At 38.5% G+C, this 17,042-nt stretch overlaps 1 protein-coding gene across 3 annotated transcripts in view; it reads right to left on the reverse strand.

Annotated features, from left to right (window-relative positions):
* Positions 1 to 17,042, reverse strand: part of Znf385b (zinc finger protein 385B) — a 392,624-nt gene that overhangs the window by 327,555 nt on the left and 48,027 nt on the right. Inside the window, exon 2 of one of the 3 annotated variants that reach the window (XM_037204901.1) lies at positions 11,152 to 11,274. The exons of 1 other annotated variant lie outside the window; for it this stretch is intronic. The gene's annotated coding sequence lies outside the window, so the exon portion shown is untranslated. Of the gene's footprint in view, positions 1 to 11,151; positions 12,032 to 17,042 lie in introns of those variants that run through there. One more of the 3 variants, XM_037204902.1, reaches the window with a different exon arrangement.

A 17,042-nucleotide genomic window follows, 5' to 3' on the forward strand; every position in this document is an offset into this window, starting at 1 on the left:
CTGACTCTAGTAACTGCCTTCTGTCTTTGAACCTTAACTCAAGCTGTTGTTACTGGGTTGGTCTTCTGTTTTCCTAATCTTAAGTAAGAATCTGCTTCAAATCCATCTCCTTTATGGAAATCACCCTGGTTAACTCATCTTCTTCCTCTACTGGACACCTTGTCATTATGCATACCATTTGACCTCCACTGGGTTTACAACATACTGCATAGACCTATTATTTATGCATACAAGGCTGCACTGTTGGGTCTACTGATGCTTCCAGATCATGCCTAAATCTGTAAACACTTTTTCACTTTCTAAAGATGCTATCAAACTTAGTTGTAGAAATCCCATACCCTAATAAGATGCTCCATGCCATGAAAAGGTTCAGTGAGCACTGAAAGCTGAGGATCACAATACAGTTGCAGTTCCACGGGTCAGTGCCTGACAGGCTAGCACCTGTGAGCCAGGTAAGTGGGGTTTTCTCACCCAAAGAATACCATTATTGACTTCTAATACTTAACAACCATTGATTCTCACTATTTCTCTATATCTTGTGGGGGTGTTAGGAGAGGGAAGGAGAAAGATGCATATGATACGGTCTTATGAAACTTAAGGATCAAAGCCAACATACGTTTGTCTATAATTTTAGGACAGGTATTCCAAATCTGCAATCTCAGCAGGTGACAGAAGGGTCAAGGTAAACTTGTCAGTCTTCTTGGGTGACAAGTGGAACACACACGGGAAAAGTATGGCAGGAAATAACAGAACGTGAGCCTCAAACATAGAGCTGGGTAGAAGCACATCCATGGTGTCATCAGCCTGAAGAAAGGCCTTGTTCCCTAGAGGGGATAGTGAGTGAAGGGAAGCTAAAAAGAGAATGGGATCAGAAAATTAAAAAAAAAAAAAAAAGTCTCATATCAAAGGATTCTGGCTTTGGAAGAGGCCACTAGGGAAAAGGGAAAAGTGTTTCCTAGGGAGTACGAGAGCTAAATGACTTTGAAGATAAAACTACAAAGAGCCTGTAATTAAAGAATGAAAACTAGAGAGGAGTAATGATGGTGGTAGCGAGTTCTCAGAGGGGAAACACAGGAAAGGACGTGAGGTTGGAAGCTCCCAAGGAGGAGAAAAAGCCTTAACACAAAGATACAGGTTTGGGAACTGCGAGGAAGACTTGGATGAAGGGAGGGCAAAGTATGATCTTATCCGAAAGATTGCTGTTTTCTGTTACATTACGAGCAGCTTACCTATGAGGTCTACGCACAGATCCACTACTCAGGGCAAAAGCAAGTAGGGACAGATGAAAACTCCCTGCATGACTGTGGTGGTAAAAGTCACGAGGGGATCCTTACCATCTCCCTCAACTATGATGGCACTGATACGAGTACTACAAATTATTATAGTTCAAAGATAAAGTATCTTTGATAGGCTCTTGCTTGAATACTTGGTCCCCAGAACTAGGCAGGAGGTGGTGGAACTTTTAGGAGGCAGAGACTTGCTAGAGGAAGTATGAAACTGGGTGAGAGCTTTGAGGCTTCCTATCCCGTTCTCTCTCTGCTTTCAGGATGCCAAGCCCACCTCACATTCCTGCGCCATGCCTTTCCCGCCATGATGGACTGTAGCCCCTCTGGAACTTTAAGGCACAATGAACTCTTTCTCCCAAAAGTTGATTTTTTTTTCCAGTGTATTTTATCATAACAATGGAAAGGAAACTAATACATATGAGATTATAAAGCCTCTATAAACAGATAGCCACAGCTGTTTCTTCGAGCTGTTAAAGTGTAAATAATAACATAAAGTCTCTATGTTTAAAGGTCTAGAAGGGACTCTCAGTTTCATTAGCTTCCATTGTTTTGATATTCTAGGGTTAAGCAATTTGAAGTCATTACTGATGTTGTTGCTATGGGTTCTCATTGTGGAATGCTTTCCAATAACAAAGCAGTGGTGTCCCTGATCTGTTTTGGCAAATTTTAATCAGATACGTGTTTTACTTGTAGTATTACTTGTATGATTGAGCTCGAATTAAATTCTTGTTTAAAATAATTGTATCTTAAGTTCTGGAGCCACCCCTAGTCCAGCTGAAGTTCAGTGACCTTCACTGTGTCGGCAAGTTGGTCAACAACTATGTAGCAAGCAAGATGCATGTCCAGGCATGAAGGCAGTTTTTGCATTCAACAAAAGAACAGATGGCTACAGACACTACCAATTCATTTCCTTCTTTTCCCCATGAGACAGAAACTAGGGAAGGTTAATGTGGTTCCCCTTGCTGAGAGTGAGAAGAAATAGGTTCGCAGAAAAGGGAGACGATTAAATCTTGGGGAAAATTGGAGCAATTTTCTAAACAACCATTGGCCACCTAGGAATTGAACTTCTTAGAACATGTATATCAACCTACATGTATGCATTTGTTAAACTAAATCAATATTTTCTATGCTGAGGATAGAGCCCAGGACTCTAAGCATGCTAATGCTAGGCAAGTACTCTACTATGGAGCTGTGTTCTGGCCTGTTAGTATTGCTTTTCCTTTCTTTAAAGGACTGCTTCAACAAGTTTTGTATTTGTTATTCATTCCTGGGAAAATATTCAAGTTGCCTACATCTCAAAGGGGTGGGAGACAAAAGATGTCTTTATCAGCCTAAACTCCCCAAACCTCTATAATTTTATGTGTGTAGAGTTAATCAATGAACCTCCTCAAGCACAGAGCTTATCCCAGTCATTCTCCTGGCCGCTGCTTTACCTATAAAGGTGAAAATGTCATGAATTATAGTCACTGCAAAAAAATAAAGAGGGCCATGTTTTACAAAAGATCTTGACAACTTGGGGTTTTTAATTTGCACCCCCCCCGGGGGGGGGACGACTTACATAAGCTCTTCTGTCAGCCTACAGGGGACTTGAATATTCACTTTTGAAAAGATTTTCTAAACTCCTCTGGATCCTAGATGAGGGCACCACCCCCTGGAGCATCCTAAGTGTTTTATCTAAGGTTTGTTTCTTATTACTGAAAATGTCATGTCCTACTCACCAGAGGTATCCCCCCTTTGTGCACATACACAGCAATGAGAGTCTCACATGAGGAACCACCCTCCCACCACAGCCTAAGGGCAGCACTACCAATGAGCACATTGCCAAGGAACATCTCTCAACAATGGGGATGAGCATCAAGCCCAGAACTGAGCTTTTACTTGCTCCCCATCCTGTGAGGAAGGGGAACAGCTTGCCTCATTAAAGATTCAGATAATGGCTAGGATCGCTTCGGAGCAGGCTGACTAGTTTGAGAGTCTCTCATTTAGCCAAAATGCAAATTACAATCTTCCCCAAAAGACTTTAATCTGGGCAAAGAAAGCTGATCAAGAAAAAAGAGGGGGGGGGAAGGTATATAAAACAGCAGAGGTTGTTGCTCAAAACCTCGGTCCCTGTGAACTTGGAGCTGAGCAGAGGAAGGCGAGCTTAGGATGCAAACGGCTGCTTTGCCACACTGGCAGAGGTCAAGGTATCCCACGCCAACATTTCAGGAAAATTGAAGACACTGCAATTTCTTCATAGAACTCTGGTAAGTTTTAAAAACCATGGGTAACACATGTGAAATGACTAGGGTACATATCTTCTTGTACACAAGGCAGCCTATTCCGCTTTGACAATTTTCACAGGTGTTTCACCTAAATGCTCCACCACTCTCTGGACCCAAATTATCCAGAAGCAGTTCCAGAAATAATATTTTATCCATAAATATTTCATTATGGCTCTAAAAGAGGTGGCTTTTACAACATGGCATAATGAGGCAATGCCATCATCACACTTTGAGTTAGTAATAACTCCTTAAGATCATCAACCATGCAGCCAGTGTTCGTATCCCAACTGTCGGAGGCATACATTTTCCTAGCCATTTGTTCAACTGAGATATGAACAAAGTCTAAGTCAATTAATATTTTTGAGACTATTTCAGTCTATAATTGCTCTTCACCTTTTTTTCCTCTCAGTTTATTTGTGGGGGAGGCAGCTTGTTGGTACTTCAGAGCTCTCCAAGGCTAGATTTGCTGATTGCAGCCCCATGGTGCCTTTTAATGTCCTACCTTGTTTTGCCTTTCTTTCTGCAAACTGGCAGCTGGATCAAGGTTTTTGTCACACTGAGATGTAATCTTGCTCACTGATTAATCACAGGGAGGTACATGAAGCCTCTTTGTCTCTATTTTCAAGACAATATGCTTGATGGTCATTACCAGAATCCATTATTGCAAAACGGTAATATTCTAATTCTGTCATTCACTCTTCATTCACAAGTGAGAAGATGCCCACAAAAAAGAAAACCATCTCATTAAGTCTTATCCTGAGGTACAGTTCATATATGAGAGACAATAAAATTGCTTTGTTTCCCCCAGAGTTATTTCCAAATACTGAGTACTGAGTTGACTCTCTAGAATATTTTACTAGTGACCACTAATGTATCCATCTTTTATTGTCATTATAAATGTGAATTTTAACACATCTAATGTTTTTAATCTATTACTGGTATTATTTTAACTGACAGTCAAACTGCTGGCTTTGATTTATTAATAACAAGTGCCCCATTTACAATATCTTTGACAGCCCTGATAACAGTTAGATTTTGTCTCCAAATATGAATAAATAAATAAATAAATAAATAAATAAATAAATAAATACAGTAGCTATTTCTGTTGAACTCCCAATACTGAATTCCAATATTGGTATGTACATAGTTCTAGAATGCATGCAGATTTCTTTCCTTTTCTTTTAACCAGTCCTTTATCTTTAAAAAAATTGTAATAGAAATTTTATAATGGACTAGTTTGGAATCCAAAGAGCTAGAGAAATATCTGAGCCAAGTGCTAAGCAGCCACATTTCAGTTCATGGATCTTGTGGTTTCTCATCAGTCAAGTGGAAATGATGCTACCATGGCATTGTGTTGAATGAAACTGGAATAATTACTCAAGAATAGTGCAGAAACCCCAAAGCACTCTGCAAATATAAACCATAATATTCAGGGAATTAAATATCTGGTTTGCTAAAAATCCAACCTTACAGCTTTAATTTGTTTGTTCAAAATGACGGCACCATGACTGTGAACAAAAAACCTGCAATGATCGGAGCTGTGGTTGGAGCCCGTTTGCCTGAACAGAACTCAGTTATAAATATCTGTCTTTGGACTTGACATTCAATTCTGAGATGAATCAAACATGTTTCAGAATTTTAATCTGACATCCAAGAGCTAAAACTCTGAAAGCAGATAAAACATTTTCTGAGGGGGGAAAAAAAGCAAGCAACTTGTTAATCTCAAGTGACTTTTAAGTCCAACAGTGATTATTCAATATACAAAATACAACTTCAGATAGAAACTCGTTTCTGAAAATTCATCTCCAACGCTTAAGCATAATCTAAGTTAGAGAACAAATGTGTCTATATTTTGTAAGAAAAATGAAACTAGTATTCATCCTTTTTCTTATAAAATGTTTTTAAACAAACATAAATCACAGAGAAATAATGTATCCCACAAGCTAGAATGTGACAAGGATAAAGCAACAGGAAAAACTAAGAAGCCTGTATTACCACATTATAAGGTCTTTCTGGAGATTACAAATCTTATCCATTAAAATTATTCAATCTTGCCAATAAACTCTGAACATGATTTCTACTCATAACTAAAGCTGAAGAAATGTGCCTGTTTGCTTTTAACTGAAAATCTGCCTCCACGGTTGTACATTAAAGCATCATACCTAAATATGTAAACATCAAAACCAAGACCATATATAGACGTTTTAGCTCAATTTTCACACTTGTCTATTGTGTGTTTATCTAAGTCCTGCATGCTGTGAGCAGTCATGTCTCTAATCCACCAGTCCTGCCATGTCCTTCCTCTGGGGCAGAAGAGGAGCCGGGTGTGGCTATGAAATGTTCCGAGCGCACACAGAAACAGAGAAGACAACAGTATCCACCATCAGACTCAACACTACCAGGAACTTGTCCTATTTACAGTATTTACCCGCCACAGATGTCCTCCAAATCCAATCACAGACTTCAGGCACACCTCCACATACACCTAAGACATGTTCTTACATAACCAAGACTGCTATTTTCACCATATTAAAACGACCAATGGTTCCTTGGTTTCATTTCTTACCTCCTGCATATCAGAGGTCCCCCGCTGCTTCAAAAATCACTCTATAGCAGGTAGATTCGAATTAGCATCCCAAGTGTATACATTTCTTTCACATGGAATCACGCTCTTTTAAAGCATAGTTCTTGAGACCCTGTTTCTTACTAGGTGCTTTTGTGCTCATTATCTAGTTTAATCTCAAAATATTTTCAAATATTTCAAATGCCTTGACCTTCTGAGCCATCTCATTGACACTCAGAACACCTTTACCATGCTAGAACAGTAGCTTTTAACACAAGCACATTCGCCTCCAGAATATTGTTGCTCAGAAGTTGTTGACCTGGTCCAGAGACCATGCCAGCAAAAAAATATGCCCCCGTTACTCCCTCCTTTCTCAATATATAACCCCTCCAAAGACAATCTGATTTGTAGGTAAATGTGTTGACAAATATTTTCTCCCCAAATAAAGCTCCTAACTCCCTCCTTTGCGCTAAGGGGCCAGTCATATTTTTAGAACATCCCTTCTGGCATTTACACCACTGCAGGGTAAATCCCAACAGGACAGAAATTGTGCCTTATTTAATTTTGAATCTCTAAAGCACAGCACACTGGCATATAAAAACTCCTAGGGGAAAAGTGCGGTGAAATGAATGCCTCACACATCCCACGGCGAGAGCGGGTCTCAAGAGGCAGGTATGGCATTATTCCCCCAGAAGCGTCTTCTCATACATCTACAATGAAATCTCGGCACTACAGAGAAACTGAGGGCTGGAAACTGGTGAGGCACAAAATTATAGAGCATCTGAAGGAAACGAGGAGAAAAGTCATGGGAAGAAAGAATCTGGAGGAAGAAATCATACACTTTCAAGTAAGAAATTGCTCTGACATACTGAAATGCAAGGGAAACCAAATTGTAGCTAATAAGAGGTCTTGGGCCCATCATTCTGTCTTTGCATGGGGAAAGACTCTGGCTGATTGGCAGTTAAGACATTTTTCAGGATTGCCAGGACTGAGATTACCCAATTCAAATCAATGTTTAACAATCTTTATTGTGTAGAAAGCTGAAATCACTTACACTTCAGCTTAAGCTCATTTCTCCTTATTCTAGCTTGAGAGGTGAGCAGCTGGCTGCCATACTGAGCAGATCTCTTTATATTCTCAGAGACCCTGCAAATACACACTGCTCATCCCAACCTTTAAAATATGCAGCCCTCTTCACACCCTTCTTTTATGCATCCTGTTGGGAATGTTCCATTATGTAATTCATTTTAAATCATCTCTGCCACCCCCCACATCCACATGCATTCCTTAAGTCACCTCTCTAAGCCCCTTCTGCTAAATGTCTGTAGTTTCACTGACAACATCATTGCATTCCCTCTCTAAAATTCACATCCTGCTTTTACATCATAAGAGAAAGGCTTATTTTAGATAATAATTTACCTTACATTTCATTCCTTGTTTTGAAGTGCCCCGTGATAAAATTAAAACAGTCTCAATCAGAATCAAGCAACCAACTTTGAAACAGCCTCCATCTGTCTTGGGAAAATTTGCCTTGCTAGAAATGTGTAGATGAATTTTTAGCACAAATTAAACCTTACAAAATCACTCCTAAAGTATTTCCACAAGTGTTCCATGTTCTGCCCTTATGTCACCCTCTGATCATTCAGAAGAGCACAGCCATTTTGAAGCTGAATGTCGTCAATGCAAACAGCCCCACTCATAAGCTGCAAATCTGTGGAACGTTTCCTGGAGGCAAAGTGACTGGTCTCGGGGAAGGAGTCTAGTAAGAGTGTTCTCCACGAAACTCCTCCGCGGCTTGTTTTAAGGTTTGCTATTCTGCTTTCTTTCACTGCCAACCCAAAACCTTAACAGACAAACCCCTGGAGCACGGGCTAAAACACTTCTAGCCTTAGAAACTAACACAAACAGCAATGAATAGCTATCCCTTAATTATATAGTCCTAGTTAGGAGCATTTTGTAACAGTAACACAATTAAATTAATTTTGGAATGCTCTATCAAGAGCAATGTTTTTATTGTCTTCCTGTCACAGATGAAGAAATTGAGACCCAAAAGTTTCAATAATTTGCCCCAAGTCATGCATAATTTGTCTAAGTTCAGAGTCTAGCTTTCACAGCATGTGGTTAATGATGGCCCATGTTGTAAATGATCCAAGATGTACATAAATCTCTACACCACAGGATGTTTATCCGCTAAGGTAATACTACTTTTTATAAATTTTTAGACTATTTGTTTTTATTTTACATATAAGAGTTTTTGCCCAAATGTATGTCTGTGCACCACATGCATGTAGTGTCTACAGAGGCCAGAAGGTGGTGGATCCTCTGGGACTGGAGTTACAGACAGTTGTGAGCCATCCTGTGCGTGCTAGAAATCGAACCTGGGTCCTCTGGAAGAGTAGCCAGTGCTCTTCACCACTGAGCCACCTGTCCAAGTCCTAAGATATTCTTAATAAATACGAACATAGCTTAAAAGTAATGTCATTTCAATTAGCAAAAACTAGAAAAGATAACATGGTTTGACATGGCTTAGTCTCATTTCATGGGAAATGGTAAATTGTGGAGACTATGTGTCCCTAAGTAGGTTTAAATGGTGTTTGAACAAAGAAGTTTTAAAAAAATTGTACAATCATCTGTTAATACAAACTTATTTTTAATTAAAATATATTTTTAACAAAGATACTTTTTCTAAGTAATGGACGATGTCAGAGGTAGAAGCACAACTCTCACAGGATGAGAACTGAGAGCTGTGTGAGATTTTACACATTATCATCATGAGACCATGACCACCAGACAGGTTCAGATTCCTCATACATAGAGCAATAGATCAGCAAATCTCAGCTTGTCATTTACTGAACACACAAAGCCTTAGACTGGACCCTATGAAGAATCAAGAAGAGAAAAGTCCTCATGGAAAGAGGTTGGACTCTTGTCAAAAAAAAAAAAAAGAAATACAGTCAGTAGCAGAGAATTTGATACGAACTAAACATCTGCTAGAACAGCTCCTTGGTTCTAAGAGTGAAAATTCCCTGAGGTTATGCCTCATAATAGGCCTTGATTATAAAACTGTCTTTGGAAATGAGGAAGACAGGTGTTTTCTGTTATGATAAGACTGCAGAGAAATCCAGGGACCATTCAGCTCAGATTTGGGGACAAGAATAAGTTCGGATCAGATGCACATGCTTGCCACCACCCTCGCCTCTGTCTGCCCCTGGCTCTGCTTTCTGCTTCCGGTGGTTTCCTTCTCTTGTTCATTTCTACTCAAAGATTCCCACAGGGAGATCTGGCTGGTGAGTTTCTCACCATCTTGGTGCAGTTGATTGCTTCCACTACCATGACCACCGCTGGCATCTGGAATGAGAGAACTCGCTTACCTGAGACCTCTGGAAATGACAGAGCCACTATCAACATCAAAGAGATTCCTAGATGTTGCCATATGCCAGTCATAGGGATACAACAATTAGAATGCTAGTTCAATGACTCCGGTTTCCTTCTCCAGGCCCTAACTCTTTAATATGGTGCACACAATCTGGGAATCTGGATATAACTTGAAATATGCATATATTATAAGCTAGGCAGTGCATAGTTTGAGAGGATCGCCTCTGAAGACAAACAGCCTGCATCCATACTTCAGTCTGGTGTCTACTAGAATTGTGACCACATGCAAGTCGCTCAATCCATGGAAAAGAAAATCTTATATTCGATCTACAGATAAGGAAACCCTGGGTTTCCTTACCTAGAAAATTAAGAAAATGGGAATCTGGGGGTAGGACAGGAGAATTCCATGGGCTCATTTGTCAGCCAGTTTTACCAACTGGTGGGTTCTAGGTTCAAAGAGACACCCTACTTCAGAAAAACAAGGTAGACAGTAATAGAAGAAGATGCCTGACATCAACACACAGGAGCTAGCTTCAGCTGTATCTGTAATGGTGAGCTGACTCTGAAGAATCACAGCGAAGGCAAATATGCTGATACTTAATAAAACTGCATAGCAGGTGCTAGCTGGTGAGCTAGTTTATAAGTTTGTCTCTATATTTAAAGCGGTTCATAATAAAAATACAAAAACAAATGAAATGTGGTATAACAGAGAACATTCCAAAAATAAATGACAAGGGAGGTGATTTGCATATATTTCACCAAAGTCCTTCTTTGAGAGAAAAAAAAAATGGCTTTACAGAAGTATCCGTCCCTGTGTCTGGGTCCTTAACTTTGATGGGCTCTGTCTTGTCTTAAAGACCTAGCAAATAAGTCGTTTCTACTACAGCAATAATATTACAGTGTTGCATAAAACAACAAATAAGAAGAATCCCCAAATACATATTATGATAGAGAGGAAAATAAAATTAGTGACAAATCATTTATGCAAAAAACACCAGCACCTTGTCCTGATGTGACAATATTTACTATAGGAAAGATAACAGCAGATAAAACACACAAATATATTTTTACCACATTTTTATAGACAATTTGGTAGTCTCTCTTCCATGCATGCAGAAAAAAAAAAAAAAAAACCACTCAGGATTAAAGACTTGGAAATAGTTGATAACTACCGAGCTGAAATTAATGCCTCTACAGTATCAGTTAAGAAGAACAAAAAGAAAATCTCACAGAGTAGAACCTACTTTATGCCACCGTTTGAGTTTTCTGGTGTGCACCTCTGCATTCAGTTCTCGCACCCAAGTACTGAAGAGGCAGCTAAGGAGCATCTCATTCCAATGCTGACTGCCAACAAGTACAGTAGGCACAGAGCTCTGCCCCTCGAAGAAAACCTGGGACTTCAGCCAGTCCGTCTCTGCACTCTGTTCACTGTGCTGTGCTCCTCTGTCTTTGATGTTTACCCATGTTCTTAAATCTTCAAACTTACATGCAGACAGCAACACTATATTCAAACAGTCATCAACATAGCAATCTTAATTACATGGAACCAACATTTGTCTTAAAAAAACAAAACAAAGTGTGAGACATTCCATTTCTGGATTTGATAATGTATTACAAAGCCATAATAATCACAAGAGCGTGGTACTGGTGTGGGTACACCGACCTATGGAGTGAACGGAGATCCAAGAGTGAAAGCCACACATCTATGGTCCAAGTGATTCTCAACCAAGCTGCCAAGAACACACATTGGAGAGGACGTTTTCTTCAACGTATGTAATTGATGGCTCTAGAAAACCGAAAAATCCAGACACAGAAGAGTGTACTTTTATCTCACTGCTTACCCAAGAATCAACTCAAAGTAACTAAAGATTTAAAACATGAGATGTGAATTTATACAAATATACAAATTTATACAATTCTATATAAAAAATAAGTAAGAGAAAACTCCATGGGATGGAAGTGGGCAGAGATTTCCTAGAAATGATGGGAAAGCACACACAATGAAATAAAGAAAAAAGAATCCAGACAACTGGGATCTATCAAAATGCTTCTCCTTAGCACCTGAAACAATTAGTGGAATAAGGAGAAAGCCCAGACTGGGGGAAACTGTTTTTGAGTCCTGCATCATTTAAGGGGCTGATATTCAACATATACAAAGAGCTCAAACTACTCGATAACATAGAAATATTAAAATGGGCAAAGATCTAGAGTAGATATTTCTCAAAAGAAGTCAAAGAAATGGCCAACAATATATTTAAAAACTGCTCAACATTGCTAGTCATCAAGGGAAATCAAATGAAGCCACAATGAGATGTCTCACACCTGTTGGGACTAGCTGCTATCAAAAAGATAAAATTTAACAAATGTCAAAGATATGGAGAAAACAGAACCTCATACATTGTTGGTAGTATTATACATTGTTATGAACGCTTTGGAAAACAGTATGAAGGATGCTTCAAAAATTGAAAGTGAGCTGGGTGGTGGTGGCACACATCTTTAATCCCAGGACTCAGGAAGCAGAGGCAGGTAGATCTCTTGTGAGCTCAAGGCCAGCCTGGTCTACAAATCAGGTTCCAGTACAGCCAGGACTGTTACACAGAGAAACCCTGTTTCAAAAAAAAGACAACAAACAAACAAAAAACCAAAAAAAAAAAAACCAAAAAAACCTAAAAGTAAAATCACCGTATGATCTAGCAATCCCCCTACCGGGTGCCCACCCACATGAAATGAAATGAAGTCCTAAGCTGAAGCGACAACCACAGTAGCCAGGACATGCAAATCACTTAAGTGTCCATCAGTAAATGAATAGATTTGAAAGTGTGATACATATACATAATAGAATGCTATTCAGCCCTAAAAACTATGGAAATTATGTCATTTATAATAATGCAGAGGAACCTAAAGATGTTTTGTTAAGGGAAATAAACCAAGCATAGAGAAACAAATATCATGCAATCTCACTTCTATGTAGAATGTAAAGGAGTGGACTCAGATAAGTAGAGAATGCAAAGTGGGAATGGTGGTTATATCTAGATGGAGATACGGATCAATGATATAATGCTACAGTCAGAGAGGGTTAGAATAAGCTAACCTATTGTATTGTAGGTGGAAATAATTAATAATAACGTGTATTTAAAATAACAAAAAAGAGTATAATAAATTATCCATCACTAAAAACTTATAAGACTGCAAAGGACTGGATATGCTAATTTTAATGTATCAAAATATACTGAAACCCACAATATTTGCAATTATTGTTTATATTAATTAAAAATAAAACTTAAAAAAGGAAAGACATAAAACATGACCAAGATATAGGTGATGTATATAAAACATCTAATAAGGGTCAATATAAGGGACAGGGTTCAGTCATTTAATTTTAGTTTACACAGATGATTAAAAAGCTAAATCATGTGATTCCACTACAGATGGCAGTTATTTTTGAAGAGATTAAAAACATCTGGAAGGGTCACTGAAGAAAAATATTACAAAATGCAAATTGATCACAGACAGTTCAGAATCCTTATAATCAAGAGATATTTGTAGCATGATCGGAGAGTCTATCTTATCTGGAAACTAACAATTTCTGATGATTCCTAAGTAATCATCACCTTGAATTAGTAAGAAAAAGGCATCTATTCAATATACCTTGATTAAGAAGCATGGGGAAATAACTTTAAGCTTCCTATTCTAAAAATAATTTGGAAAAAAAAATTTTTAAGTATGCTCTTTTAAAAAGTAAAATTAAACCAAGTGTCCTCATCAGTAGTAAGACACAAAATGGGCATTACAATTAGAGGAGTGGGATGATATCACAGGGACAGACAAGTAAATCAACAACCAAACTGTCTTCTGACAGAGGCTATGACAGAGAACCGGTGACCTCTGATGAGGAGTGCCAGATATCAAGAAGGCATCACCCATTAAGTAATGCTGAAGCACACACTTGGTGTTTTAAATACAGATTATTTGGGGAAATAAACAGTCTCACATTGAGCCATGCATTAAGTAAATTCCAGATGGGCAGTGTTTTTTAATTTTTAAAAGTTAAACTAATTATGTACGTTTGTGGGCACATGTAAAAAGCGCCCATAGAGGCCAGAGGATTCAAGGATCCCGGAGGTAAACTAGTGGCAGTGAGCCCCCCAAGGTGGGTGCTGAGCACTCAGCACACTGGGTTCTCTGGAAGAACACACACCCTCTTAACTGCAGAACCATCTCTCCAGCATCGCGCCCTACCAATTGCTTTAAAGGTCACTGTTTTATAAAGCCATTGCTTTAATTACAGAGAAAAATTATGTTTAAAAGAAAGGAAAGGCAGATTTTTAAAAGGTAAATGCATCTACTTTTGTAGTTATGAAATCTAAGTGTGAGAAACTCACAAAGTTTAAAATGCATGAGAAAATAAACAAGAAAGCATGGGTTTCCTCACCACCAAGGAAAACGTCTGTTACATTTGATATGGGTTTTTAAGTATGTGTATATGTAGATTCCTCTTTGGTTATTATATAAAATGGAAAACATTTCCTTTAAATTTAAAGTTTTTAAGTCTTGTATTAAGCATTTTTTCTCCATTTCAATAAATATAAATACCCATTATCATTATCATTTCTAAAGCCTACAAAGTATTTTATTTTATTAAAAGGAAACTCTGAAACTAACACCAAAGGTAAAAACAAGTTTCTTTTTCAACTACTTAGCTCTAAAAGTCAGTCTTGGATCTCCTCCCACAATACCCAGTTTTAATAGTTTTAAAAAATGTTTGATTGATTGATGGCTCTGACTCAGTAGGGTCACTTAAGACCCAGAAATTTCTGACCAGCAAATGACATTTATATATTTCCATATATGTGTGTATTATATGTTTCCATATATATGCATTTATTTTACTTGCTTTGAAAACCAATGATGTTATTAAGTTTTTAAAAACTGTTATTAGTTGCTGCTTTTTAAGTTATCCCTCCCTGATCTTTGATCGAATCGTCTCTTTGGAACCTTACGATTTGATCCCTAGGAGTGCTCCACAGCAGTATTTATAAAATTAATAATCTCTATGTACCTGAAAATTTCCCCTACTTGTCATTCATAGGTATCCAAGTTTTTACCATGTGAAAGCTGAGTGAGTCACATTTTTCATGACACACCCTAAGGCCTCCTACCTTTAGAAATATCCACAGAACCTCTTTCATGTGCTCCTTTGTGTGTTAGCCTTCGAATCCTCAGCTTGATGGCTAATCGCCACTGTCCACTTGAGAAGACTGAGAGACACCTAGGGGCTTAAAAAGCTGAGCTCTGAATGTATCAGTGACGGCATCTCCAGAGACTATCATATCATGTGGGTTCTGGCCTGATGAACAGATTAACCCCTTGATGAACTCCTACTACAATAGCATCATAGTAAGGTAGTAAAAGGCAGGCGATGAGGTCTACTTGAAGGAAGTACATAGGTCCCTGGGGTCCCGTCCTCAGGGACCATATTGTAGCTCTTCCCATTTCTCTGTCTCTGCTTCTTGTCTATCATGAGCCGAACACTTCTCTTCCATGCTTCTACCACATGATGTTCTTTCCAAACCCTGTGGGCCCAAGCAACCCTGGACTGAGACCTAGGAAAGCAGGTGAGCCATGATAAATAATTCTTCCTTTAAAATGTTTCCGTCAGGTTTTCTGTCCCAGCAACAAGAAAAGCGACCAATAGTTTTAAGAAACTAGAAATTCATTTAGACACAGGGTATGAAATATAATCCTAATAGTGTCGCCAAGTTTGAGATTTGCTCCCATTGTCTTATTTACCTTCATCACATACCAATTCTGTATGTCCGGTTCAGCCTGTTTGGGACTTTATGATTTAATAAACTAATTAAATTTTAAACTGTTCATTTGATTACCTAAGACTTTTAAGAAGCATAAAAGTCATGGGCCACAAATGACAAAAAAAAAAATACTAAATACTACAGACAAATGGTTGACAACAGATAGCAAGTCATCAAAAGCTGTAAGCACGTTCTGTTTCAGTGGGGGACAAGGAAGATGGCTAAAGAACATGAAGGGAAAAATTCATTAGAGATGGAAATAGACGGCTAAAGCAAACATTTGCATCTTTTAGTAGCCAAGTATGTTAAGTGACATTTATTAAACTGTCCAATCAGCAAAGAGGATTTCAAAACCAATGCTTTAAGAAGTCCTCAATGTTTAAGAAGAACACTGAACAGAATCTGAGAATACACTTCCCAGCAGGCATAGAAAATTGGCAGGATTGTTTTAAGAAAGAAAGAAAGAAAAAAAAATCTGGCAGTATCTAACAAGAGTCATGAAATCATACAGAGCCCCTGACTCAGCAATATCCTTCTGCTATGGGCTGGAAAATAATCTTAAATATAGTAAAAGATTTATGTACAAAGATATTCACTCTAGTTTTATTTATATCAAAAAATAGAAACTAGGTAGAAAAATCCAATAAAGTAATGAACATATAAATCATAGCACAAACACAGTGTCACATGGTCTAGCTATCAAAGTAGTTATTTTCAAAACTGTCCAGTGGTATGTGGAAAGTATCACAACATGATATTAGATGAATAAAGGGGACAATTTTAAAACTCAAAATATACTTGGATTTTTATCAGAAAGACATAGAGAAACAGCTGAGAGTAAACACGGATAATGATCATCTCTGAGAAGTCAGATCATAAGTAGTCACTATATTCCTCATTCTTCATTTCCTTCCAAAGTGCTTTGCCATGTGTCACTACTGTTTCGATCTAGTTAGATGGGAATACAAACTTGAGAACTGCCTATGACAGTTAAGATGGGAAAGCTATGACAAATATGTTTATGAGCACATGAAGAAGCAGGGTGCATGCAAGCGTGAGAGCATAACAATGGATGTCACAGTGTTACTTAGGGGATGAGCTAATCTCAGAGCAGGTATAGAGAGCTGCAAGAGAAGGCCATCATCCCTTTGGTACTTGCAAGAAGATGGTAGAGTGATTGGAGATGAATACAGGCAGGCTGAGACACGGGAACAAGAACAGAACACTTGAACTCACAGGTGTCCACCTCTACAACCTTCACCATGAGGCAGGCTCATCAGCTGGGACCTAAGGGAGCACAGATGATCAGAGAACTTGAGAAGAATGATTAAGAGGGAAATGGAAGGTGGGTTAAACTTTCTCTGAAGACAACAACTAACAGAAGCTCCTTCAAAGAGAAGGTCGGTCTTTGCCTATTTTCTCCGTCCAACTAAGAAGGTTAAGGAAGGGACCGCACAACATGACCTTCAGGAATACTGCCGTTCCTTCCAGGCTATAGCAGGCTGTGTTCTAACCGCCATTCCCTCACTTTGCTGATTTTTTTTTTTTTTTTTTTTTTTTTTTTTTTTTTTTTTTTTTTACAATCAATGTACCAATGGACTGTGATCTATGAACTATTTCCTCCCCTTTGTTCATTAGTAACAATATCCCAGGAGAATGGTCCCCAGACTCTCTTGAACAAGTTTGGCACATGATGTGTCCCATATGGTGCTTTCCAATCCTTCACACAAAAATGGAGTTTTCA

Source organism: Peromyscus leucopus, chromosome 4, assembly GCF_004664715.2.
Source record: "Peromyscus leucopus breed LL Stock chromosome 4, UCI_PerLeu_2.1, whole genome shotgun sequence".
NCBI classification, from domain to species: Eukaryota; Metazoa; Chordata; class Mammalia; order Rodentia; family Cricetidae; genus Peromyscus; species Peromyscus leucopus.